Source organism: Salvelinus fontinalis, chromosome 2 (assembly GCF_029448725.1).
Source record: "Salvelinus fontinalis isolate EN_2023a chromosome 2, ASM2944872v1, whole genome shotgun sequence".
Classification (NCBI taxonomy): domain Eukaryota; kingdom Metazoa; phylum Chordata; class Actinopteri; order Salmoniformes; family Salmonidae; genus Salvelinus; species Salvelinus fontinalis.
This window is the reverse complement of record NC_074666.1, coordinates 7,839,011-7,863,499: the sequence shown is the minus strand read 5'-3', so window position 1 is coordinate 7,863,499 and position 24,489 is coordinate 7,839,011. Positions and strand designations below refer to the sequence as shown.

General features: G+C 44.1%; 1 pseudogene; it reads left to right on the top strand.

Annotated features, from left to right (window-relative positions):
- Positions 1-37: 37 nt before the first annotated feature.
- Positions 38-24,221, top strand: LOC129811084 (probable RNA-binding protein 18; annotated as a pseudogene).
- Positions 24,222-24,489: the final 268 nt, after the last annotated feature.

Here is a 24,489-nt window from a genome sequence, read left to right as displayed (position 1 = left end):
TAGACTGTCATTCATTTGTGTGCTTTCAACGGGGTGAGGTTGTGCACAACGTCATTAAATGGCGCCTTTGTTTTGCAATCTCGCGGCTAGCAGCTAGCTCACCGGAGTACTGTGTACCAAAGTATTTTAACGAAATTATAGATGTCTATTGACGTACAATATACAGTAATCACCAGACGTGGAGTAGTTGAACTGTTCGCTGTCAGGCGAAAGTTTCTACCGAACAGGGTAAGTTAAACGTCTGATACAAACACGTTAGTTCTATGGCAAAGGCTCATGGCAAATTCATATAGTAAAGCGAGCAGAAACATCATACAAACAACGGTATTTTATAGTTTATCTTTAGTCATCTAGTTCGATCCCTTGTCAATAATAGTTAGCTTAATTGCTAACGTCAACTAGCTAGCTAGCGAATGTTTCTGGCTAAACAATGCAGTGACAAGTAGGTTATGATAGCAAAAATGGATAGCTTGTGGTTAGGCTACTTGATAGCTGTTTTTTTATTTTCATAGGGATTTATCAGTATTTATTCTTGTTTTGGGTCACATTATTTTGTCAAAGGCTTTGTGAGTGTATTACTAAAATGTGTGCTCCCTCTCTTAGGAGACCCATGGAGTCTGCAGTGGAGAGTTCCCCCATTGTTACAGAAAACAAAGGCATCACACTGCCTGAAGTGGAGAGTGCGTCCATTGTTTCAGAAAGCGAGAAACCTATTCTCTCTGCAGTAGAGACAGTGGAGAGTCCCTCAACCATTTCAGAAAACAAGGAACTCACACCATCAGCAGTGAAGGACAATAATGTCTCCATAGTTTCAGAATGCAAGAAAACGACCCCTTGTGCAGTGGAGACTAAAGACAATGAGGATGTCACCATTGTTTCAGAAAGCAAGAAACCCACGAAAGCACCGTCAGCAGTGGAGAATGCCTCTATCATTTCAGAAAGTTCGTCACACGAGGGCCATCGCCTGTGGATCGGTAACATCGATCCCAAAATCACAGAGTGAGTGAATCCATGTGGCCCATTAATCCTGGATTTTCTAATTGTCATTTACATCATTGTCCTTGCATTCTATCTCCTTACATCCTTCTACAATGCGTTTTTGAAAAGGTGAGGAGAGAGGATGTGAAGAATCAAGAAAAGATTGATTGAGACGGAGCACGCCTTGCTTCTTACTCCTCCCAGCCCAGCGGAGTGGCCGCTGTGACTAGCCTGTATGATTGATTAGCTATGTGTCTGTGAGGGCTGGAGAATGAGCAGATGACGTTGGGCGTGTGAAAGAGAGGCACTCGGGCATGGCGACCTGTTCTGCTGAGGGGCTGCCATCATTTCTCACTCATCTGGCCTGTTTACTCTGTCAACCTGTAGCTCGCTGGCTGCTCTCTTTTGTTCAGGAGCAGGGTAGAGGAGGTGTGTGGAGGGGCAGCACAAGGTGGGATTGGCTGGTGGGCTCCTGGAAAATGTACAGCTTGCTTGGGCTGGTGTCTAGACAGGCGTTTCCTTCCAAACTACCTTCTGTTTTTCTTTAAATAACCTGGTGTACCTCCCCAATGGCAACCTATTCCCATAGGGCTCTAGACAAAAGTAGTGTACTGGATTGGGAATAGGGTACCATTTGAGATGCATGCTGCCTGGTAGAAGAAAAACAACAGAATATGCCCACAGGCTGGTGATTGGTAAGATTCATTAGTTCACATGCTCTCAGTGTTTGTTGTAGCAAGACCCACTTCAGGGCTCTCCCTCAGAAAATTAGCATACAGGCATGTATGTATGTATGTGTGTGTGTGTGTGTGTGTGTGTGTGTGTGTGTGTGTGTTCATCTCGAGCCGGGAGCCCAAATAAGTGGGTAATTGAGATGTGAGGTAAAAAGCTGTGCTGTAAGTTCTTATTTTTTCCCCTAATGTATATTCTCTGTCAGAGATTGATTGTGGTGGTGATACGGAGATGGGTAGGGGCTTAGTCTGCCTCCCAGATCTGTGGTAGGCCCTGGTTAAATATAGGGTGCCATTTGGAACAAAGACTCAGAGCCATTGATCACTCATTTCTCGAAGGAAAATCCAAACTGGAAGATTCCTCCAGGGCTTCTGGAGCTACAGTAGCACTCAGAAACCTGGCAGGAAATGTTAACTCTTTTAAAACCACCACATGGTTCCTACAACTGCTGCTAAGCTATGTTCTCTCTTTCTCTCTCTCTCTCTGTTTCTCTCTACCTCTCTGTTTCTCTCTCTACCTCTCTGTTTCTCTCTCTACCTCTCTGTTTCTCTCTCTACCTCTCTGTTTCTCTCTCTACCTCTCTGTTTCTCTCTCTACCTCTCTGTTTCTCTCTCTACCTCTCTGTTTCTCTCTCTACCTCTCTGTTTCTCTCTCTGCCTCTCTGTTTCTCTCGCTGCCTCTCTGTTTCTCTCGCTACCTCTCTGTTTCTCTCGCTACCTCTCTGTTTCTCTCGCTACCTCTCTGTTTCTCTCTACACCTCTGTTTCTCTCGCTACACCTCTGTTTCTCTCTCTACACCTCTGTTTCTCTCTCTACACCTCTGTTTCTCTCTCTACCTCTCTGTTTCTCTCTCTACCTCTCTGTTTCTCTCTACCTCTCTGTTTCTCTCTACCTCTGTTTCTCTCTACCTCTCTGTTTCTCTCTACCTCTCTGTTTCTCTCTCTACCTCTCTGTTTCTCTCTCTACCTCTCTGTTTCCCTCTCTACCTCTCTGTTTCTCTCTCTACCTCTCTGTTTCTCTCTCTACCTCTCTGTTTCTCTCGCTACCTCTCTGTTTCTCTCGCTACCTCTCTGTTTCTCTCGCTACCTCTCTGTTTCTCTCGCTACCTCTCTGTTTCTCTCTCTACACCTCTGTTTCTCTCTCTACACCTCTGTTTCTCTCTCTACCTCTCTGTTTCTCTCTCTACCTCTCTGTTTCTCTCTCTACCTGCATCATATGAAGCAAAATACATCATACAGGGATGATTTCTGTATTTTGAAAGTTACATATGTTGAAAACTAGATTGCTGACAAGCAAAACATTTTGGGGATTATGTCAACAATGGACTAATGAAACAAATTCCAAAACATAGTTTTGGGTTGTGAAAAAGGTCATTTGTTTTTGGAGAGGAAGCTGAGCTGTTGAGCAGCAGATCTGATACCATACGAAACATGTTGTGCACCGGTCTCCAGCCACCGGCTGCCTTAGCTAAAGCAGTGTGTCTTTACAGATGGTGTCAGTCAACAGGTGACAGAAACAATGAAGAGACCGTTCAACAACATCAACACCCAGAGCCGCCTGCTCGACCCGCATGCCCAGGCAGGTTTCCCTCACACACACACACACACACACACACACACATTCACACAATGAGAGGGGCTACTGCTACAGTGTTGATTAGGCGCTGACATGTTGACCTGTCTGTCCATGCTCCATTGGGGCCCATTCACGACCAGTGATGGATCCAGCATGTGCTGTCTAAGCTGCAGGTTGTTTGTGGTACTAGACTGGGGGGGGCTACAGACTGGACACAGGACCATGCCCACACGGTGGAGGTGGAAGCAAAAAAGATGGAAGGAAGGACCTGGCTGGGAGACATCACTGCCCTCTTTAACTTACGCTTTACCAGGAAAGACCTGCTTGGAAAGACTGCCTCTTTTACCTCGTGTCCACATGAGATAACCATGAAACATGGCCTCTGGGTCATGTCAGACATTGGACCAGTGTTAACGGATGGCTCACCAATCAAACGGATGTTTTGTTCTATCCTTGTCTTGCTTTTCCCCCTGTTTCTTTCTGGTGCCCAGTTTGAGAGTGAGTATTCAGATCCTCCCTTAATGACTCACTCCTCAGTCCTCAAATAGATGGCCTTAGAGTGGAGGATTTGCAAGTGCTGGGCCCTTTGTTGTTCTTTAGACATTTAACAGATGTCTTGCTTGGCTCAGCTTCATGCTTTCACAGAAGAGCACCCTCAAGCAAGGAAATCACTCTTCCCCTCAGCGGACCTTTCCTCCCCTCCACCTCCCCCTACCTCCACCTCCCCCTACCACCTCCTCCTCCTGCCGTCCGGCACGCTTTATAGCCCCCAGGAGAAGTGCATTGTGGTCTTGTTAAAGGCCAGAAGTGGTCCGTCCCCTCCCGTGGTCCTTCCCGGTGTATCAGTCCACTATCAATTCCTCAATCTGTGCCAGCAGCAGGTCGCAGGAAGACCCACCATTCCATCATGCAGAGGGTGGAGTCTGGGAAAGTGAGAAATTCTCCTTGGAGAGAAATCTCCAGGGAGGCCAAGGGAAGACATTAATACATCCAGGGTTGTGGCCCAAATGGCATCCTATTCCTTATATAGTGCACTACTTTTGACCAGAGTGGTCCCTGGACCAAGGTAGTGCACTATATAGGGAACCATTTGGGATGCAGCCCAGGACCCCCTGTACTCCCCCTCCTAGGCTACATACCTTTCTAGGATTAAATATAACGGTGCTGGACAAAACTATAAAAGTAACTTTGGCCCAAGCTTCTCTGTTGTACACAACAGAGCTATGCCCACATAGGATGACAATTCCCCATACACAGGGCACAAGTGGTAACTGAATGGTTTGATGAGCAGAAAAACTATGCAAACCATAAGCCATGGCCGTCAGTCACCACATCTCACACCAATTGAACACTTATGGGAGATTTTGGAGCAGCACTTGAGACAGAGTTTTCCACCACCGTCAATAAAACACCAAATTGGAAGAATGTTGTTGCGTCCCTCCGATAGAGTTCCAGACACTTGTAGAATTCATGTCAAGGGGGCATTGAAGCTGTTTCGGCTCATTGTGTCCCAACACCCTATTAAGACACTTGTTAGTAGTTTCCTTTATTTTGGCAGTTAGGCTACCTGTGGCTTTATGTCTTGCTTCCAACATACCTGTGATGACTATTAGTGGTGCGCGGATCAGCTGTTTGTACAACTACACCCATCTGCCATCGCCCATATATATATGTGATAGGTTAGTTAAGAGAAGGCAGGATGTATATACAGTATATCACAAAAGTGAGTACACCCTTCACATTTTTGTAAATATTTGAGTATATCTTTTCATGTCAGAACACTAAAGAAATGACACTTTGCTACAATGTAAAGTAGTGAGTGTACAGCTTGTTTAACAGTGTACATTTGCTGTCCCCTCAAAATAACTCAACACACAGCCATTAATGTCTAAACCGCTGGCAACAAAAGTGAGTACACCCCTAAGTGAAAATGCATATTAGTATTAAATAGAAAATACTCTGACGTTTATAAAACTGTTTGAATGATGTCTGTGAGTATAACAGAACTCATATGGCAGGCAAAAACCTGAGAAAAAAATCCAACCAGGAAGTGGGAAATCTGAGGTTTGTAGGTTTTCAACTAATCGCCTATCGAATACACAGTGGGATATGGGTCAGTTTGCACTTCCTACGGCTTCCACTAGATGTCAACAGTCTTTAGAACCCTGTCTGATGCTTCTACTGTGAAATGGGGCCGAAGGAGAGAGGAATGAGTAAGGTCTGCCATGACCTGAACATGCACTGACCATGCTCGCTCAGATGAGAGGGAGCTCTGTTCCATCGCACTTCTGAAAACAATGGAATTCTCCGGTTGTTCAACATTATTGAAGATTTATGTTAAGATTTATGTTAAAAACATCCTAAAGATTGATTCAATACATTGTTTGACATGTTTCTACTGACTATTACGGAACCTTTTGACATTTCGTCTGCTTTTAGTGAACGCTCTTCGTGACTTTGGATTTGTTTACCAAACATGCTAACAAAAGTAGCTATTTGGACATAAATTATGGACATTACCGAACAAAACGAACATTTCTTGTGGGAGTCCTGGGAGTGCATTCCGACGAAGATCAGCAAAGGTAAGTGAAGATTTATGACTTTTGTTGACTCCACAATTTGGCGGGTAACTGTATGGCTTCCTTTTGTGGCTGAACGCTGTTCTCAGATTATTGAATATTGTGCTTTTGACGTAAAGCTTTTTTGAAATCTGACACATTAAGAACAAGTTTATCTTTAATTCTATGTAAAACATGTATCTTTCATCAAAGTTTATGATGAGTTTTTCTGTTATTTGATGTGGCTCTCTGCAATTTCTCCGGATATTTTGGAGGCATTTCTGAACATGGCGCCAATGTAAACTGAGGTTTTTGTATATAAATATGAACTTTATCAAACAAAACATATGTATTGTGTAACATGAAGTCCTATGAGTGTCATCTGATGAAGATCATCAAAGGTTAGTGATTAATTTTATCTCTATTTCTGCTTTTTGTGACTCCTGTCTTTGGCTGGAAAAATGGCTGTGTTTTTCTGTGATTTTGCGCTGACCTAACATAATCGTTTGTGGTGCTTTCGCTGTAAAGCCTTTTTGAAATCGGACACTGTGGTGGGATTAGCAAGAAGGGTATCTTTAAAATGGTGTGAAATACTTGTATGCTTGAGGAATTTTAATTACGAGATTTCTGTTGTTTGAATTTGGCGCCCTGCACTTTCACTGGCTGTTGTCATATCGATCCCGTTAACGGGATTGCAGCCATAAGAAGTTTTAAGGAGCCTTTTGGACCTAGACTTGGCATTCCGGTACCACTTGCCGTGCGGTAGCAGAGAGAGCAGTCTATGACTAGGGTGACTGGAGTCATTGACAATTGTTTGGGCCTTCCTCTGACACCGCCTTGTATATAGGTCCTGGATGGCAGGAAGCTTGGCCCCAGTGATGTACTGGGTCGTACGCACTACCCTCTGTAGCGCCCTCTAGTCGGGTGCCGCCATACCAGGTGGTGACGCAACCAGTCAGGATGGTCTCGATGGTGCAGCTGTAGAACTTTTTGAGGATCTGGGGACCCATGCCAAATATTTTAGGTCTCCTGAGGGGGAAAAGGTGTTGTCGTGTCCTCTTCGCGACTGTCGTGGTGTGTTTGGACCATGATAGTTTGTTGGCGATTTGGACAAGGAACCTAAATCTCAAGCCGCTCCACTACAGCCCTGTCGACGTGAATGGAGATGTGTTCGGCCCTCCTTTTCCTGTAGTCCACGATCAGCTCCTTTGTCTTGCTCACATTGAGGGAGAGGTTGTTGTCCTGGCACCACACTGGCAGGTTTCTGACCTCCCTATAGGCTGTCTCATCGTTGTCGGTGATCAGGCGTCAGGAAACTTTATGATGATGTTGGAGTCATGCTTGGCCACGCAGTCGTGTGTCAACAGAGAGTACAGGAGGGGACTGAGCACGCACCCCTGAGGGGCCCCCATGTTGAGGATCAGCGTGGCAGATGTGTTGTTACCTACCCTTACCACCTGGGGACGGCCTGTCAGGAAGTCCAGGATCCAGTTGCAGAGGAAGGTGTTTAGTCCCAGGGTCCTTAGCTTAGTGATGAACTTTGTGGGCACTATGGTGTTGAACGCTGAGCTGTAGTCAATGAACAGCATTCTCACATAGGTGTTCCTTTTGTCCAGGTGGGAAAGGGCAGTGTGGAGTGTGATTGAGAATGCATGATCTGTTGGGGCAGTATGCGAATTGGAGTGGGTCTAGGGTTTCTGGGATAATGGTGTTGAAGTGAGTCATGACCAGCCTTTCAAAGCACTTCATGGTGCTACGTAAGTGCTACGGAGCGGTAGTTATTTAGGTAGGTTACCTTCGCTTTCTTGGGCACAGGGATTATGGTGGTCTGCTTGAAACATGTAGGTATTACAAACTCGGTCAGGGAGAGGTTGAAAATATCACTGAAGACACCATTTACCAGTTGGTCTAGCAAAACAGTCTTGTAGCGTAGCATTCACAAGAATAATAGATGAGTGACAGATGAGTGACAGATGAGTGACAGATGAGTGACAGATGAGTGACAGATGAGTGACAGATGAGTGACAGATGAGTGACAGATGAGTGACAGATGAGTGACAGATGAGTGACAGATGAGTGACAGATGAGTGACAGATGAGTGACAGATGAGTGACAGATTAATGGTAGATTAATGATGGATTAATGGATTTTTTTAAGGCATTGCTATATTATTATTCAATCCACACAGTATTTGCTGACCTTAAACCCACCCGCCCAGCTGATATAACCCTGAGGGTAGTTTGTGAGTCAACCCGTGCATCACAAAGGACTATGACACAACGACTACCCGTTTTAGAGTGAGGATTCCATAAGAGATAATTAATATAAAGGTTATGTTATGACTGTATGACAAGGTAACCTTTCTATTCATGATCTGGTCATGCCCAGTCTACGCTGGAGATGCTCTTATAATGACCCCTGTGAATGAGTAGCGTGCAGCATAGACTCATGACGTGCATGGGCAGTGATATTTGGCTTGGACAACAGAGAAAATACACTCTCCTACGCACAGACTGCATGCTAGGCTGCCCACTAATACAGACAGTCGACATGGATATATGAAATTGTCTGCGTCTTGTTCAGACTGCTCCTCCCCCATTTATATTACAGCCTGGACTAGACATACAGTATATCCTTTACTGTTTTCTTAACCTCTCTCTGTGTTCTAGGCTACTGTAGGGGTGTTTGAGAGAACTCTCATAATCACTTCTACTTAAAGGGATAATCCACCCCGTAAACCACTACTTCCTATGATTAACAGTGTTAAACAATGTAAAATAACACTAATATGTGAAAATATTTTTTTACAAATATTACATTTTGTTATCAAGGATGCTAGAAAAATCGTTATGGAAATCTGTTGGGATTCAAGTTGACAAAACATACAATGCAATGCTCTCTCTCTGGGCTGGCTAGCTCGCTAGCTAGCAAAGGTAGCTACACACAATAATCCCAATGTCAGCATGTGAAGTCGCTAGCTGGCGGTAAAATTGCCGTAAACAAACTTCACTATCAATTTAGGAGTCTATACCACCAAGTTCAGCTTGCAGTTGGTCTCTTGCCCAGAGCCAGTTCAGCTTGCAGTTGGTCTCTTGCCCAGAGCCAGTTCAGCTTGCAGTTGGTCTCTTGCCCAGAGCCAGTTCAGCTTGCAGTTGGTCTCTTGCCCAGAGCCAGTTCAGCTTGCAGTTGGTCTCTTGCCCAGAGCCAGTTCAGCTTGCAGTTGGTCTCTTGCCCAGAGCCAGTTCAGCTTGCAGTTGGTCTCTTGCCCAGAGCGAGTGCAGCACTACGTTTTATTTCATCCACTGATGCAACATAGGCTTTCACCAAATTGACAGTTTCATGATTTTTATTTCTGGGGTATGGATTATTCCTTTAAACGTCAGTGTGTATGCTGTGTAGAATGTATGTACAGTCGTGGCCAAAAGTTTTGAGAATGACACAACTATACATTTTCACAAAGTCTGCTGCCTCAGTTTGTATGATGGCAATTTGCATATACTCCAGAATGTTATGAAGAGTGATCAGATGAATTGCAATTAATTGCAAAGTCCCCCTTTGCCATACAAATGAACTGAATCCCCAAAAAACATTTCCACTGCATTTTAGCCCTGCCACAAAAGGACCAGCTGACATCATGTCAGTGATTCTCTCGTTAACACAGGTGTGAGTGTTGACGAGGACAAGGCTGGAGATCACTCTGTCATGCTGATTGAGTTCGAATAACAGACTGGAAGCTTCAAAAGGAGGGTGGTGCTTGAAATCATTGTTCTTCCTCTGTCAATCATGGTTACCTGCAAGGAAACACGTGCCGCCATCATTGCGTTGTACAAAAAGGGCTTCACAGGCAAGGATATTGCTGCCAGTAAAATTGCACCTAAATCAACCATTTATCGGATCATCAAGAACTTCAAGGAGAGCGGTTCAATTGTTGTAAGGAGGCTTCTGGGCGCCTCAAAGTCCAGCAAGCGCCAGGACCGTCTCCTAAACTTGATTCAGCTGCGGGATCGGGGCACCACCAGTAGTACAGAGCTTGCTCAGGAATGGCAGCAGGCAGGTGTGAGTGCATCTGCACGCACAGTGAGGCGAAGACTTTTGGAGGATGGCCTGGTGTCAAGAAGGGCAGCAAAGAAGCCACTTCTCTCTAGGAAAAACATCAGGGACAGACTGATATTCTGCAAAAGGTACAGGGATTGGACTGCTGAGGACTGGGGTAAAGTCATTTTCTCTGATGAATCCCCTTTCCGATTGTTTGAGGCATCCGGAAAAAAGCTTGTCCGGAGAAGACAAGTTGAGCGCCACCATCAGTCCTGTGTCATGCCAACAGTAAAGCATCCTGAGACCATTCATGTGTGGGGTTGCTTCTCAGCCAAGGGAGTGGGCTCACTCACAATTTTGCCTAAGAACACAGCCATGAAAAAAGAATGGTACCAACACATCCTCCGAGAGCAACTTCTCCCAACCATCCAGGAACAGTTTGGTGACGAACAATGCCTTTCCAGCATGATGAAGCACCTTGCCATAAGGCAAAAGTGATAACTAAGTGGCTTGGGGAACAAAACATCGATATTTTGGGTCCATGGCCAGGAAAATCCCCAGACCTTAATCCCATTGAGAACTTGTGGTCAGTCCTCAAGAAGCAGGTGGACAAACAAAAACCCACAAATTCTGACAAACTCCAAGCATTAATTATGCAAGAATGGGCTGCCATCAGTCAGGATTTGGCCCAGAAGTTAATTGACAGCATGCCAGGGCGGATTGCAGAAGTCTTGAAAAAGAAGTGTCAACACTGCAAATATTGACTCTTTGCATCAACTTCATGCAATTGTCAATAAAAGCCTTTGACACTTGACACTTGCTTGTAATTATACTTCAGTATTCCATAGTAACATATGACGAAAATATCTAAAGACACTGAAGCAGCAAACTTTGTGGAAATTAACATTTGTGTCATTCTCAAAACTTTTGGCCACGACGGTAGGCCGTAATCTTCTTACAATGTTGAGACTCTTGTGTCTGGAGGTCCTCTAGTGTCTCAAGTTCCTCCTATCACTGGTACAACTGTTAGCCATGTTTATGACTAATGAATCCATTGAGTCATACAAGGCCGGGCTGGTCTAGGACAGCATGTACCACTGTAGAGGACTCCTCCTAGCCTAACTTGTTTACAATGAGGCTATAGTATAGACCTTCTCACAGTCAGATGGTCAAACAATTAATATTAGACTCTTGCTATCTGGGATCCTTGGGATGTACCAACTATGACGTTACCACATTGAAGTTGAAATGTTAAATGTTTAAGATAAGGGTTATGGTAGGGGTTAAGCTGAGGGCTATGGTAAGGGTAGGGGTTATGGTAAGGGTAGGGGTTAAGGTTAGGGATGTCCGAAGTATCCCGGATAGCACTAACCAATCATATTATTAATGGTTCCTGGATGTTAGTGAGAATGAATCCCATTGCTAATAACATAACATTTCCCACGAATTCTATAGGTTACAGCAGCACGGCAGCTAGCCTAATGCACGCAGTAGTGGATGTTTTTCTTGAATTAGAGTCTGTTGGGAATTCAAGCTTCCTCTGTTTTATTTTCTCATTGTCCTGCTGCCGTATCCTCTGCATTGTGTGGATATAAGATTTACTGTGCCTAAAAAGGTGTTAAGAGACCTGTCATTCTAATCAGGGTCAGCTGACCGGGATGCCTAATATACTGTAGTTATGTTACATGGATGGATGATGTATATGTTAGTTAAGAATAGGATGCACTGTCTGTGACAAAGGAACGTTAACCAATTATGTTATCATGTTCTTAGTTGATAGTAGACATTCATAAAGGCACATAGGCCTGTATTGAGAATGACATTCATTAATGTGTTTTGGAGATTACAATATGTTACTTTAAAGTGACTAAGTACTTTGAAACAGCAAATCAAAACTGGGAGACATGATTTTTTGGGGGGCCATTTTAGTAATTTAGCAGATGCTCTTATCCAGACCGACTTACAGAGCAATTAGGGTTAAGTGCCTTGCTCAAGGGTACATTGGCAGATTTTTCACCAATTCACCTCGGGGATTCGAACCAGCAAACGTTCGGTTACTGGCCCAATGCTCTAACCGCAGTATTGTTTGTGTGTTTTTCTCCCTCCCTCCCTCTACAGGTACCACCTGGTGAAGCTGCTGGAGAGGTTTGGGAAGGTGAAACAGTTTGACTTCCTGTTCCACAAGTCTGGACCAATGGAGGGCCAGCCCTGAGGATACTGCTTCGTTAACTTCCACACCAAAGAGGTACAACACCAAACCAACCATTTCACGTCTTTCAATTCCAAGAAAAGATTAGCTCACGAACGTGAAAAGTTAGGGCTAGTCAAAAGCTATAGACTGAAAGAGCTGCAAAATCTGGACCCCTACAAATCAGCCGGGCTAGACAATCTGGACCCTTTCTAAAATGATCTGCTGAAATTGTTGCAACCCCTATTACTAGCCTGTTCAACCTCTCTTTCGTGTCGTCTGAGATTCCCAAAGATTGGAAAGCAGCTGCAGTCATCCCCCTCTTCAAAGGGGGGGGACACTCTTGACCCAAACTGCTACAGACCTATATCTATCCTACCCTGCCTTTCTAAGGTCTTCGAAAGCCAAATCAATAAACAGATTGATTGACCATTTCGAATCCCACCATACCTTCTCCGCTATTCAATCTGGTTTCAGAGCTGGTCATGGGTGCACCTCAGCCACGCTCAAGGTCCTAAACGATATCCTAACCACCATCGATAAGAAACAATACTGTGCAGCCGTATTCATTGACCTGGCCTTCGACTCTGTCAATCACCACATCCTCATCGGCAGACTCGATGGCCTTGGTTTCTCAAATGATTGTTTCGCCTGGTTCACCAACTACTCCTCTGATAGAGTTCAGTGTGCCAAATCGGAGGGCCTGTTGTCCGGGCCTCTGGAATATGTGGCAGTCTCTATGGGGGTGCCACAGGGTTCAATTCTTGGACCGACTCTCTACTCTGTATACATCAATGATGTCGCTCTTGCTGCTGGCAAGTCTCTGATACACCTCTACGCAGACGACACCATTCTGTATACTTCTGGCCCTTCTTTGGACACTGTGTTAACAACCCTCCAGACGAGCTTCAATGCCAGACAACTCTCCTTCCGTGGCCTCCAACTGCTCTTAAATACAAGTAAAACTAAATGCATGCTCTTCATCCGATGGCTGCCCGCACCTGCCCGCCCGTCCAGCATCACTACTCTGGACGGTTCTGACTTAGAATATGTGGACAACTACAAATACCTAGGTGTCTGGCTAGACTGTAAACTCTCCTTCCAGACTCGAAATCAAACATCTCCAATCCAAAGTTAAATCTAGAATTGGCTTCCTATTTCGCAAACAAAGCGTCCTTCACTCATGCTGCCAAACATACCCTTGTAAAACTGACCATCCTACCGATCCTCGACTTCGGCGATGTCATTTACAAAATGGCCTCCAATACCCTACTCAATAAATTGGATGCAGTCTATCACAGTGCCATCCATTTTGTCACCAAAGCCCCATATACTACCCACCACTGCGACCTGTACGCTCTCGTTGGCTGGCCCTCGCTTCATACTCGTCGCCAAACCCACTGGCTCCAGGTCATCTACAAGACCCTGCTAGGTAAAGTCCCCCCTTATCTCAGCTCGCTGGTCACCATAGCAGCACCCACCTGTAGCACGCGCTCCAGCAGGTATATCTCTCTAGTCACCCCCAAAACCAATTCTTCCTTTGGACGCCTCTCCTTCCAGTTCTCTGCTGCCAATGACTGGAACGAACTACAAAAATCTCTGAAACTGGAAACACTTATCTCCTTCACTAGCTTTAAGCACCAGCTGTCAGAGCAGCTCACAGATTACTGCACCTGTACATAGCCCTTCTATAATTTAGCCCAAACAACTACCTCTCCCTTACTGTATTTATTTATTTATTTTGCTCCTTTGCACCCCAGTATTTCTATCTTTACTTTGCACATTCTTCCACTGCAAATCTACCATTCCAGTGTTTTACTTGCTATATTGTATTTACTTCGCCACCATGGCCTTTTTTTCCCTTTACCTCCCTTATCTCACCTCATTTGCTCACATTGTATATAGACTTATTTTTCTACTGTATTATTGACTGTATGTTTGTTTTACTCCATGTGTAACTCTGTGTTGTTGTATGTGTCGAACTGCTTTGCTTTATCTTGGCCTGGTCGCAATTGTAAATGAGAACTTGTTCTCAACTTGCCTACCTGGTTAAATAAAGGTGAAATTAAATAAATAAATAAAAATAGATGGCATAGACAAGAGGCACGATATAGACGACCATCTCTCCCCGTGAAAATATTGTTTCAAACTTAATAGGGTTCCACCAACGGTAAGAAGGAGATCTCTTGTTCTCTAGTTCTGTTTGAAGTGTGATGGGAGGCAGTCCCCTGGGTGTTATTCAGAGGAACTCTGTGTATTAGCCTCATACACACACGCAGACACACATCAGCCATTATTGTCTCTGTTGTCATCACTCTATGAAAAGGAATGATGATATAATGATTTGTGTAAGAGGTATTGGGTAAGAGTGTCTGCTAAGTGACTACAATGTAATGTTACTGACCTAGTTTCTGATGGGGGAAATTATGATTTTCATGAGGATCAAACACCTACTCTTTTTCCAATCTCCAGGAAGCAGAGCGGGGGCGATCCATTGTCTGAATGGGAAGCTGGCCCTCTCCAAGAAGCTGGTGGTGCGCTGGGCACACGCACAGGTAAAGGTAAGAGCCCCTCTCTGAAACCTCTCGCCTTTGCGTACACACACACACACACACACCATGGCCAGTGATTCATCGTGGCTTCCTCTGTTAGGGTGCAAGGTTAGCCCAATACAGGTCATTAAGTTGTACAGAGTTAGCCTGTATGTTAGCGTCCTGCATGCAACTGTGTTTGCCTGTGGTCTGGTCAGTGGTGTGACTGTTGTTGGGTACTGCACGGTGGCAGCATGTAGGACATTAGCTGAAAGGCAGTAGTGTAGGACGTTAGCTGAAAGGCAGTCGTGTAGGACGTTAGCTGAAAGGCAGTCGTGTAGGACGTTAGCTGAAAGGCAGTCGTGTAGGACGTTAGCTGAAAGGCAGTCGTGTAGGACGTTAGCTGAAAGGCAGTCGTGTAGGACGTTAGCTGAAAGGCAGTCGTGTAGGACGTTAGCTGAAAGGCAGTCGTGTAGGATGTTAGCTGAAAGGCAGTCGTGTAGGACGTTAGCTGAAAGGCAGTCGTGTAGGACGTTAGCTGAAAGGCAGTCGTGTAGGACGTTAGCTGAAAGGCAGTCGTGTAGGACGTTAGCTGAAAGGCAGTCGTGTAGGACGTTAGCTGAAAGGCAGTCGTGTAGGACGTTAGCTGAAAGGCAGTCGTGTAGGACGTTAGCTGAAAGGCAGTCGTGTAGGACGTTAGCTGAAAGGCAGTCGTGTAGGACGTTAGCTGAAAGGCAGTCGTGTAGGACGTTAGCTGAAAGGCAGTCGTGTAGGACGTTAGCTGAAAGGCAGTCGTGTAGGATGTTAGCTGAAAGGCAGTCGTGTAGGACGTTAGCTGAAAGGCAGTCGTGTAGGACGTTAGCTGAAAGGCAGTCGTGTAGGACGTTAGCTGAAAGGCAGTCGTGTAGGACGTTAGCTGAAAGGCAGTCGTGTAGGACGTTAGCTGAAAGGCAGTCGTGTAGGACGTTAGCTGAAAGGCAGTCGTGTAGGACGTTAGCTGAAAGGCAGTCGTGCAGGACGTTGGCTGAAAGGCAGTCGTGTAGCCAGCCGGTCCGTCAGTACCATTAGGCCGGGCTAGGGGAGATCTGTTGGACTCCAGCGACCCTGGTCTTTCCCTAACAATAGACAGCTGTCGTGTGGACTAAGGAAATCCTGTATAGTCCCAAATCACACCCCTTCTGTGCACACCCTGTCCCCCGTCTCCCACTCCTTGGACAACAACAAGTCTGTGTCCAGACCCCCCCCACACACACACATACACATACACACACACACACACACACACACACACACACACACACACACACACACACGTAGCCAGCCGCCAATAAGATAGATCAAAAATAGGAAAGTAACTGGTATGTTGCCATATCAAATTTTTTATTTTACCTTTATTTAACTAGGCAAGTCAGTTAAGAACAAATTCTTATTTACAATGACGGCCTAGGAACAGTGGGTTAACTGCCTTGTTCAGGGGCAGAATGACAGATTTTTACCTTGGGGATTCAGCTCAGCTCGGGGATTCGATCTAGCAACCTTTCCGTTACTAGTCCAACGCTCTAACCACTAGGCTACCTGCCGACATGCCATCCATTTACCCTCGTAAAACCTACTATCCTACCGATCCTCGACTTCGGCGATGTTATTTACAAAAAAGCCTCCAATACCCTGCTCAGCAAACTGGATGCACTTTATCACAGTGCCATCCGTTTTGTCACCAAAGCCCCTTATACCACCCACCACTGTGACCTGTATGCTCTAGACGGCTGGCCCTTGCTACATATTCGTCGCCAGACCCACTGGCTCCAGGTCATCTATAAGTCTATGCTAAATCTCCGCCTTATCCCAGCTCACTGGTCTTGTTAACAACACCCACCCATAGCACGCGCTCCAGCAGGTATATCTCACTGGTCATCCCCAAAGCCAACACCTCCTTTGGCCGCCTTTCCTTCCAGTTCTCTGCTGACAATGACTGGAACGAATTGCAAAAATCGCTGAAGCTGGAGACTTATATTTCCCTCACTAACCTTAAACGTGAGCTATCTGAGCAGCTAACCGATCGCTGCAGCTGTACATAGCCCATCTGTAAATAGCCCACCCAATCTACCTACCTCATCCCCATATTGTTTTTATTTACTTTTCTGCTCTTTTGCACACCAGTATTTCTACTTGCACATCATCATCTGCTATTTATCACTCCAGTGTTAATTTGCTAAACTGTAATTACTTCGCTACTATGGCCTATTTATTGCCTTACCTCCTCATGCCATTTGCACACATTGTATATAGACTTTCTTTTTTTTCTATTGTGTTATTGACAGTACGCTTATTTATTCCATGTGTAACTCTGTGTTGTTGTGTCGCACTGCTTTGCTTTATCTTGGCCAGGTCGCAGTTGTTAATGAGAACTTGTTCTCAACTAGCTTACCTGGTTAACTAAAGATGAAATAAAAAAAATCCACATCTACAGCTGACATCATGTCAGTGATTCTCTTGTTAACACGAGTGTGAGTGTTGACGAGGACAAGGCAGGAGATCACTCTGTCATGCTGATTGATTTCGAATAACAGACTGGAAGCTTCAAAAGGAGGGTGGTGCTTGGAATCATTGTTCTTCCTCTGTGAACTATGTACCTGCAAGGAAACACGTGCCGTCATCATTGCTTTGCACAAAAAGGGCTTCACAGACAAGGATATTGCTGCCAGTAAAATTGCACCTAAATCAACCATTTATTGAATCATCAAGAACTTCAAGGAGAGCGGTTCAATTGTTGTGAAGAAGGCTTCAGGTTGCCCAAGAAAATCCATTAAGCGCCAGGACCGTCTCCTAAACTTGATTCAGCTGCGGGATCGGGGAACCACCAGTACAGAGCTTGCTCAGGAATGGCAGCCGGCAGGTGTGAGTGCATCTGCACGCACAGTGAGGCAAAGACTTTTGGAGGATGGCCTGGTGTCAAGAAGGGCAGCAAGAAGCCACTTCTCTCCAGGAAAAACATCAGGGACAGACTGATATTCTGCAAAAGGTACAGGGATTGGACTGCTGAGGACTGGGGTAAAATCATTTTCTCTGATGAATCCCCTTTCCGATTGTTTGGGGCATCCGGAAAAAAGCTTGTCCGGAGAAGACAAGTTGAGCGCTACCATCAGTCCTGTGTCATGCCAACAGTAAAGCATCCTGAGACCATTCATGTGAGGGGTTGCTTCTCAGCCAAGGGAATGGGCTCACTCACAATTTTGCCTAAGAACACAGCCATGAAAAAAGAATGGTACCAACACATCCTCCGAGAGCAACTTCTCCCAACCATCCAGGAACAGTTTGGTGACGAACAATGCCTTTTCCAGCATGATGGAGCACCTTGCCATAAGGCAAAAGTGATAACTAAGTGGCTTGGGGAACAAAACATTGATATTTTGGGTCAATGGCCAGGAAACTCCCCAGACCTTAATCCCATTGAGAACTTGTGGTCATTCCTCAAGAAGCGGATTGACAAACAAAAACCCACAAATTCTGACAAACTCCAAGCGTTAATTATGCAAGAATGGGCTGCCATCAGTCAGGATGTGACCCAGAAGTTAATTGACAGCATGCCAAGGCGGATTGCAGAGGTCTTGAAAAAGAAGGGTCAACACTGCAAATATTGACTCTTTGCATCAACTTCATGTAATTGTCAATAAACGCTTTTGACACTTATGAAATGCTTGTAATTATACTTCAGTATTCCATAGTAACATCTGACAAAAATATCTGAAGACACTGAAGCAGCAAACTTTGTGGAAATTAATATTTGTGTCATTCTCAAAACTTTTGGCCACGACTGTACACTTAGGTTATCATTAAAACTTGTTTTTCAACCACTCCACAAATTTCTTATTGACCAACTATAGTTTTGGCAAGTCTGTTAGGACATCTACTTTGTGCATGACACAAGTAATTCTTCCAACAATTGTTTACAGACAGATTATTTCACTTTTAATTCACTGCATCACAATTCCAGTTGGTCAGAAGTTTACATACACTAAGTTGACTGTGCCTTTAAACAGCTTGGAAAATTCCAGAAAATGTTCATGGCTTTAGAAGCTTCTGATAGGCTAATTGACATAATTTGAGTCGTACCTGTGGATGTATTTCAAGGCCTACCTTCAAACTCAGTGCATCTTTGCTTGACATCATGGGGAAAATCAAAAGGAAAAAAATTGTAGACCTCCACAAGTCTGGTTCATCCTTGGGAGCCTGAAGGTACCACGGTCATCTGTACAAACAATAGTACGCAAGTATAAACACCATGGGACCACGCAGCCGTCATACCACTCAGGAAGGAGACGCGTTCTGTCTCCTAGAGATGAACGTACTTTGGTATGAAAAGTGCAAGTCAATCCCAGTACAACAGCAAAGGACCTTGTGAAGATGCTGGAGGATACAGGTACAAAAGTATCTATATCCACAGTTAATTGAGTCCTATATCGACATAACCTGAAAGGACGCTCAGCAAGGAAGAAGCCACTGCTCCAAAACCGCAATAAATAAGCCAGACTACAATTTGCAACTGCACATGGGGACAAAGATCGCACTTTTTGGAGAAATGTCCTATGGTCTGATGAAACAAAAATAGAACTGTTTGGCTAAATGACCATCGTTATGTTTGGAGGAAGAAGGGGGGTGCTTGCAAGCCGATGAATATCATCCCAACCGTGAAGCACGGGGGTGGCAGCATCATGTTGTGGGGGTGCTTTGCTGCAGGAGGGACTGGTGTATTTCACAAAATAGATGGCATCATGAGGAAAGAAAATTATGTGGATATATTGAAGCAACATCTCAAGACATCAGTCAGGAAGTTAAAGCTTGGTCGCAAATGGGTCTTCCAAATGGACAATGACCCGAAGCATACTTCCAAAGTTGTGGCAAAATGGCTTAAGGTGTCACGGTCGTGATAATGGACGGACCAAGGCGCAGCGTGATTCGAGTTCCACATCTTAATTTACAGTGAAACTTCAGTAAAACAAACAACGAAACGTGACCTACGTGGTGCTACATACACAAAACAATATCCCACAAATACAGGTGGAAACAGGGACACCAGAAGTATGATCCCCATTTAGAGACAACGATAATAGCTGCCTCTAATTGGGAACCATACTTAAACCCAAACATAGAAATACAGTGACTAGAACACCCCCTAGTCACGCCCTGACCTACAACACCATAGAGAACCAAGGGCTCTCTATGGTCAGGGCGTGACATAAGGACAACAAAGTCAAGGTATTGGAGTGGCCATCAAAAAGCCCGGACCTCAATCCAATAGAAAATTTGTGGACAGAACTGAAAAAGCATGTGCAATCAAGGAGGCCTACAATCCTGACTCAGTTACACCAGCTCTGTCAGGAGGAATGGGCCAAAATTCACCCAACTTATTGTAGGAAGCTTGTGGAAGGCTACCTGAAACGTTTGATCCAAGTTAAACAATTTAAAGGCAATGCTACCAAATACTAATTGAATGTATGTAAACTTCTGACCCACTGGGAATGTGATGAAATAAATAAAAGCTGAAATATATCATTCTCTCTACTATTATTCTGACATTTCACATTCCTAAAATAAAGTGGTGATCCTAACTGACCTAAAATGGGGGATTTTTACTAGGATTAAATGTCAGGAATTGTGAAAAACTGAGTTTAAATGCATTTGGCTAAGGTGTATGTAAACTTCCGACTTCAACTGTATATGCCATCCATATACCATCTATATGCCATCCATATACCATCTATATGCCATCCATATACCATCCATATACCATCTATATGCCATCCATATACCATGTCTGACTCAGTGAGATATTCTGAGTAGAACCTTTCTAACATGATGGTCAAGTAATGGTCCTTCAACGATATAGTCTATTGATTCAAGGATATAGTCTATTGATTGAACGATATAGTCTATTGATTTGTATGCAATTGCTGTTCCTTGTGATTGTCATGATCTCTCTTTGTCATGTGAAGTCAAGTCACCTTGACCAAGGCCATGTACTGGAGATCCCCTTCAGCTTTGTCTTTAACCGAGGGATCATTTTATTTTTCCATCACTTCAGAGGCTGATTGCCTCATCTCTGAGCCTGACCTCTGAACCTGTGTACTTACAGATAATGGAGGGAAGAGACACTAATCTAAATCATCTGAAGATAGAAATATGAGAGAGATCACACATGCAGAAAATAGACCTGTGGCCCTTGCCTATCCGGAACACATATGATACATTCTTATAGAAAGCCTTGCCAAATAGAAGGGAGTATTTGAGGGTCATGGATGGATGGATGTATTCATCCATGTATTCATCCATCCATCCATACTGGATCAGAAAGCTAACTTGTGCTTTTTGAAACCAGGACATGGTGATCATGACAGTTTGATCCTAACTGATTACTGAACCTGGTAAGTCTGATATGAGTCATTTCTGGTGTACTGAAGTGTGTGTTGTGGTTCTTCTCTCCACAGGCTCACATTGCATCAGTCACGTGGGTGAAGTTGAGGGGTGGTTTTGAGAGGAATTAATACACAGCTCTATTGCTGTGCTGTTCAGCTTCCCCACAATGCCTTTGGATTTGACCAAAAACACCACCAGACACAAACAGTGACACGCTACCTGCCTGGTCCATGGTGCGACTGTGAGCTAAACGGGCTCCGCTCTGGTTACCTGGTCCAACCATGGTGCGACAGTAAGTTAGCCCACCCCGAAGCTCTGCTCCCCATCTCTGAGGTTACCAGTTCAGGCTCTGCTCTGCTCAGCAGCTATGTCATGTGGGAGGAAGTTGCAGTTCATTCTCTAAAACCTCTCCTCATATCTCATAATTATTTCATCACTTTAATCACAAGTCTCACAGGTGTCCTAGCTTTTGTTTTTGTCGATCTCTCTCTTTGTTTCTCTCTCTCTCTCTGTGTTTCTCTCTCTGTCTCTCTCTATCTATCTCTGTGTTTCTCTCTCTGTCTCTCTCTATCTATCTCTGTGTTTCTATCTCTGTCTCTCTCTATCTATCTCTGTGTTTCTCTCTCTGTCTCTCTCTATCTATCTCTGTGTTTCTCTCTCTGTCTCTCTCTATCTCTCTTCCAGAGGTTTGAGGGTTTCCGAGGGGATAAGAATGGTCCTGCCTAGAGCCATCGGGCAGTGCAGAGCTGGACATACCAACCAGTCTCAGGTCTGTCCGATCTCTGCCTCTTTGCCCCTCATCCTCTTTCTCCGACTCTCTCCCTTCATGCTTCCCTCCTTTCCTACAGTATACATGTTTTAGAAGCTTATGAATTACAGTATGATAGATCTCATTAGGGTGTGTATGAGACTAACCCATGATTAACATCTAAAAGTCAAATGTCATGTTAGTGGGCCTCCCAAGTGGCGCAGTGGTCTAAGGCACTGCATCGCCGTGCTTGAGGCATCACTACAGAACCTGGTTCAATCCCAGGCAGTACCACAGCCAGGAGTCCCATCGGGCGGCACACAATTCCTTTTTCCCCCTCCTCCCCCCACACTCTCTAGTTGGCTTCCCCACTTACTCGCTCTCCACAGTCACTCTCTCAATCTCATAGTCACTCCCTTCCTCTCTCTATAACTCTCTCCTTCTCAGTCACTCTTTCCCTCTCTCTATAACTCTCCTTCTCACAGTCACTCTCTCCTCTCTCTATAACTCTCTCCTCATAGTCACTCTCTCCTTTTCAGTCACTCTCTCCCTCTCTATATAACACTCTCCTCAGTCACTATCCTCTCTCTATAACGCTCTCCTTCTCAGTCACTCTCTCCTTGTCTCTAACTCTCTCCTCATAGTCACTCTCTCCTTCTCAGTCTCTCTCGCCCTCTCTATATAACGCTCTCCTTCTCAGTCACTCTCTCCCTCTCTTTATAACTCTCCCTCTCTCTCTCTAACTCTCTCCCTCTCTATAGCTCTCTCCTTCTCACAGTCACCCTCTCCTTCTCAGTCACTCCCTCTCTTTCCCGTACGAAGTACGAGTGCGACGATCCGTGTGATTGAGGCCAAGCTTCAGATGATGGAGAACCCAGATGGAGAGGAGTACCAGGGCCACTCGGCCTACATGTACAACAAGCCCCCAGAGAAGAAACGCCTACAGCCCTACAGCAGACCCTTCCGCAAGTTCAGGAGATGACACAAATGGGATGAAGACAGACCATCCAACACCTAGGCTCGAACAATTCCGGTAACTTTCCCAAAATGTCCAGGTTTTGCAGAAATCCCAGTTTGAAGATTCCCAGTATCAGAAGGGAATAAGCAGGAAATCCAGAATCCTCCAACCAGGGTTTGTGGAAAATTTGGTCATTTTGGTAAAGTTACTGGAATTTTAGTAAAGTTACTGGAATTTTGGTCAAGTTACTGGAATTTTGGTCCCCACTTACTCGCTGAATATGGGCCCTGATTTAGTGGATCATATAATGTTTCCTATACATGCTCAGTCTGAGTCCCTTATTCAGAATGTTATGTTGGTCTGTAGTCACAAAAGGGAAGATATGACATAAAATTGTGTCTTTTGAAAACTGAGTAGTTGTCACCTACTGTGTTTCTTGTGATCAAAAGTCATGAAAATGTATTTAATTAATGTTTGTTTGAGTGTGATTTGATAGCAACTTTGTACAATTGGAACTATTTTTATTAATGCTATGACAACCAAGAAACTACATTGTAACTCAATTCATGCATGGTTCCTTCATTAAATAGTCTGTAATATATATATATATATATATTTGTTCTCCTTTTGATTTCAATGTTATGCCCATATTTTTCTGTATTGTAGCCTACTTGTTGTTTTTTGGAAGTGTTTACAGGGCTGTTTTATACATCCCACAATTTGTAGATCTGCCAAATGGTTAGAAGAATCTGGTACTACTAGAGTATGAGATTTCCATCGCTATTTACCACTCCTCATCAATGTTGTGCACAGTAGCTCTATCCTCAATGAGGTTTTGATGTAATACCAGTCCTCAGTATAGTCTCGTCAAAAAACGAGAATTTGATTTTCTTCAATCACGAAATTAGTTACTTGATATCACATTTTGTGCTGCCTCACTGCACTCCCATTTTAAATGTGTTGCAGGCAGCGGAAATGTAGGTGTCTGTTTAATGCCCATGTGAATGGCGCTTGATAACTCTGCCTGCAGCCCGAATGGTAAGAAACGGACATGATTCATTTAGGGATAAAGACCTGTGAGATCATTTCATTCAAACGTAATGAATTACCAGACTGAATCAGTTATTAGGCTTTGCTTTTAAAAAATACAAAATAAATGTGCAGTGAAATTATAGCTAAACCCTGATGATCGAAACGGCTTTGGTAAAATCTTAAACTCTTGGTGCTCATTTTGAACGCCTTTATTGCGGTGATGTCCATGATGCCCAGATGCGCGCTGGTCTCAAACTGGTCAGCCTTGGTCTGTATATTGTCCTGATTATCGATCATTTCAAGCATGTATACATTTACTATACGGCCAGTTGGTATTTTTGATGCTTGATGTGTTCCACTGCCTGTGTTCCATTGAAGTTGTCTTTTTCATAGCTAAACAAACCATCTACAGATTCGCCCTCAATATATTATTAGATTATTGGATTAAAAAGCCTGTATATTTGGGGTGAGAATGAGATGTCATGTCTATTTATTTTGTGTCAAATTTGCAATAGATCCTCTTGCAGAATCAAACATGTATGTTTAGTTTAATCTTTTTATAATCAGCGATAATAAATTAACCCCTATGATAACAATAATAATCAAAAAAGCAACTTATTTAATAATTTTAACAATATATTGACATTAGGTTGAGGACTAATAATAAATGTATGTCTCGTTTGAAATCTTGTCTATTTAGTCTCACTAACTCCAAGAATGCAATAGAATAAATGTATAACA